General features: G+C 30.8%; 1 long non-coding RNA gene across 2 annotated transcripts in view; it reads right to left on the reverse strand.

Moving 5' to 3' along the window:
* Window positions 1-1190: 1190 nt before the first annotated feature.
* LOC128250612 (uncharacterized) overlaps window positions 1191-4572 on the reverse strand; it is a 4134-nt gene continuing 752 nt past the window's right edge. Inside the window, exons 2-4 of one of the 2 annotated variants that reach the window (XR_008266643.1) lie at window positions 3555-3609; window positions 3082-3142; window positions 1191-1513 (exon numbers count right to left, since the gene is read on the reverse strand). This is a non-coding gene — a long non-coding RNA (uncharacterized LOC128250612). The remainder of the gene's footprint in view (window positions 1514-3081; window positions 3143-3554; window positions 3610-4572) is intronic. The other variant, XR_008266642.1, reaches the window with a different exon arrangement.

Genomic DNA, 4572 nt, shown 5'->3' on the forward strand with positions numbered 1-4572 from the left:
TATATGTATATACTTATGTATATACTTATGTATGTATTTATGTGTGGTGTATAACCACACACACACACATATATATATATATATATACATGCATAGCTACAGATGTATACACCCACACCTTATGTATATATATATATATATATATAATGTCCCATAATCAAAAATTATGTGAATGTCATTATTTCTACCTCGTTTCAGTACTAATTTTCTGCTTTTGTTGTTTGTTTACTCCATTATTTGTTTCATTTTGTTTCTTTACAATTCCTCTTTCTCCTTCTTCTTCTTTCTCCTTCTTCTTCCTTTCCTTCTTTATTCTCACACACCCATTCTTTTCATTATTGCTTCTCTTCCCTCCCTTCTGTCTTTTTCTTTCCCTCTCTCTCTGTCAATAGCTTTCCCTTACTTAAAGTCAGTCTTCACCTTTTCTCTTCATTTCACAATGAATTTCATACTCTAATACCATACAGGAATATCTCTCTCTCTCTCTCTCTCTCTCTCTCTCTCTCTCTCTCTCTCTCTCTCTCTATCTATCTATCTATCTATCTATCTATCTATCTATCATCTATCTAGCTACCTATCAACATTTATCTATCAATTTATCAACACCTGTCTATCTATTAACTGCATCCAATTGCCAAAGTTCATCAAACAACTGCAGGACAAGATGATGGAAGATCCATGCAAGGGAATCCAGGCTTTGGTGAGAAAATTGGGTGTTGGAATAGGCACCATGAAGCTGGCCCTGAATGAGGACTTTTGTCATTGCTCATACAAATTATGGGTTATGCTATTGGTCACAATTTATTCATCCCAGAAGAATTTTGTGAAATGGCCTGTATATTTAGGTGAGTCAGCATCAGGTCATGGGATTGTTTTTTTTTAGTGATTCACAAAAAGGATATAGGCAGATAGAGGAAGTTTGGTGGTCAGACAATGAGCCATCAATTTTAGTTATTTTAGTTGTATTGGGTTTAATCCTTTCCTTTGGCAATGCAAAGGTCAATGTTTAGTCCAGCATTTAGAAACTTGAACTCACAGTCAATAATATTCTTGTTAAGAAAATAAATTTGTACTCTACCAGATGTATTGAGTAATCCTTCAGTTTAATGTAAACTTGTTTTTATTATAACATAGCAAAAAAGATTTATATATATTATATATATATAACTACCCAAAACAATGCATAATGGGAAAATATTCTGAAAATAATCTTCATCCTGAAAGGGAAGAAAGTCTTATCTTTCTATTAGACACAGTGACTTGACAATGAAAAAATACCTTTTCCATAGGTTTTTTCCGAGTGCATTCAACATATCTCACCTCCAAAGATTTAGCTGCTATTTCCAGTACAACCTGCTACCATGTAACAGCTATTTGCGATAAAGGACTTGAAATACCTGTTATGTGGTAGCAGGGTGTGTGAGAAATAGCAGCCAAATCTTTCCTTTTCTGGGGAAAGGAACCATTTACACATGATTTCGATGTCACATTTGTTGAAAGCATGTGAAATAACCTGGAAAAGAAAAAAAAAACCATGAAACCAAACTCCGTTACTGGGAAACTCTGAGTTTATTATTTTTATAATTCATATATATATATATTTTATAATTGCAAAACAACACCACAGAAGAATCAATGTAAGCTTAAATAATAAGCTGTAATAGGTGAACTGCAGTAGGTGAACCAAAATAGGTGAACCGCAATATGGCGAGAGATTACTGTATTAGCAATATCAAATGTACAAATATATGTATGTTTGTATGCATGTTTGTACATATGTAGGTGTGTCCGTATATATATATATATATATATATATAGTTTTAGGGAAAATAACCAAGTTTCAAGAACTCATCGATGAAAATCCACTATCCATTATTATTATTATATTATATTTATCTTATGATATTTACTTTACTTTATATTATACTCATTTATTGTGCTTTTAATTATTAATTTTTCTATATGTGATAGTGGATTTTCATCGATGAGTTCTTGAAACTTGGTTATTTTCCCTAAAACTATATATTTTATATATATTTTATCTATAAAGCTCAATTTAATTTTAATTTTTATAAATTAATTTTAATTGAGTTTTTACCTGTAATTTTGGATTTTATATATATATATATATATATATATATATATATATACACATATATTACATACATACATATAGATATATGTATACATATCACTGCCGGTGCCCTAGCATGGCCACAGCCTAAGGGCCTAAGCATATAAAAGAATATATATAGATATGTATGCATGTAGATATGTATGATTGGATGCATGTATGTATGTATGTATGTATGTATGTATGTATGTATGTATGTGTGTGTGTTTGTATATATACACAAACATGTATGGATGTAAGTATGTATTATGTATGCATATATGTGCGTATGAATATAGGTAGGTAGATATGTGTGCATGTATGTAGATTGGTAGGTAAGTTGGTATATAGGTAGGTATGCATGTGTGTGTATATAGCTATGTATGTAGTTAGGTAAGGAGGTATGTGGGTAGTCACATAGGTAGGTAAGTAGGCAGGTAGGTAAGGCATTAGGTAAACCATCCTTGAATTTAATCTGAATTCATATTATTGACCCAGTTGCAACACATAAATCTATATGTGGAACAATAGACCAGTATATCATGTTTAGTTGTTTGGAGAGATATATCAGAGCTCTGCTCAGTCAGTACTGATCTGGGGACTAAACAACATCTTAAATGACCGATTTATTTGTTATAACAAAAAGAAAAGCAAGCTAATGTGAGAATCTCTACTAGATTTCTTGACCTGCTAGGAATAATGACTAAGTCTCCCTCAGGTCACTCCTTGACTGTCTTAAAAAAATAATCTAGATCTACATACAGTTTTAATCAGTTTTATGCAAACTTAGGCAGTATTTCTCCATGGTCTGACATACATAGATATATATATATATATATATATATATATAGATAGATAGATAGATAGATAGATAGATAGATAGATAGATAGATAGATAAATAGATAGATAGATAGATAGATAGATAGATAGATAGATAGATAGATAAATAGATATCAGGCTTACATACAGTTTCCATCTACAAAATGCACCCACCAGACATCGATCAGCCTGAGGCTATAGTAGAAACCCTTTTGGATAGAAAAAGTTGAAGGCTGGAAAGGTTTTTCATCTCAATATTTACATGCTATTGTTTACAGCTTTATGCATGTGTTTCAAGTTATATCATTCAAAAAAAGAATTATTTAACTTTGTCTTAAAAGTTTATGAAATTGTTATGACATCAGTAATATATATATATATATATATATAATATAAATAATATATATATATATGTGTGTGTATATATATTAAATCCTATATATATATATATATATTTATAAAAAAGAAATTTGAAAATGCCAATATATAAAAAATGAATTTTAATTTATAATTTTGTCAGAGATATTTTTAACATGTTTCGGTTCTTGAAAAAACGAACCTTATCAAAAATACATATTTAAAAAAATGAAATTAAATGAAAAGTTCATAATTGTTCCTTACTGGTGTCAATAGTCCACGTGGGAGCATTTTTTGTTGGTTGTAGTGGTAGTAGTGACTGTGTTGGTAATGGTAAATGGCAATGCATATATGGGTACAGGACGTCACCAACAGTAAACATGAAATATGAAAACAAAGGAGTTAAATACGCAAACAGCAAGAGAGAAAAAATGGAAAACAAGATGAGTAATACAAAGAATATAAAGAACGGCCCTTCATCAGTTGTTGGCTGTCCATCTACTCCACATTTCGAGTAATCAATGACAATATGAGTCCTTGGAGATAGTTGCTCCTATTTCATTTCATTTCATTTCAAAGTTTCAGCTCAGAGCTGCGGCCAGGGTCAAAGTTGGGAACAAAAAGCAGGACAGTGGAGACATTACAAGGAAACTGAAGGAAAGCAAACATGGAGGGCTCTAACTGCATGGCCCTCCCAGGGATGGATGGATGGATGAGAGGAGGATGATCTACCAATGTACAAATTTTATATTTTTTGCTAGTTTATTTTTTTATTAAAATCAACAAAAAGTGCTGAGAGTTTACATTTTTTTGTTGCTTTTATTGTTTACTGCTATTTTGTGTTAAATTAATGACATTAATTAAAGAAGATATTTAATATAGTTATGATATCTGGCTTTGGGGAAGGACTAGAAGAAATCCAATGTTTAATTTATTATTTCATATTCAGCACTTATGATGTCTCAATGGCTTGACAGTTAAACAATGGTAAGGTTGAATCAACACTATTGTTGGGATGTTGCGCTTAGGGGCATCAGTTGACCTTAATCTAGCCCTGCCTATACAACACTACAGATTTAACACACATCCACCAAATATATATATATATATATATATATATATATTGTTGTACTTGGGGATGGTCATATTGCCAGTTTAGCCAATAAAAACACACGCACTGTATATTTGGTGTTAATTTTTTTTTTTTTTTTTCAGCTTTATATTACATTAATCTTAATCTTAATTAGATTAAGATTAAGATTAAGATTAAGATTAAGATTAA

The sequence above is a fragment of the Octopus bimaculoides genome, chromosome 23, assembly GCF_001194135.2.
Source record: "Octopus bimaculoides isolate UCB-OBI-ISO-001 chromosome 23, ASM119413v2, whole genome shotgun sequence".
Classification (NCBI taxonomy): domain Eukaryota; kingdom Metazoa; phylum Mollusca; class Cephalopoda; order Octopoda; family Octopodidae; genus Octopus; species Octopus bimaculoides.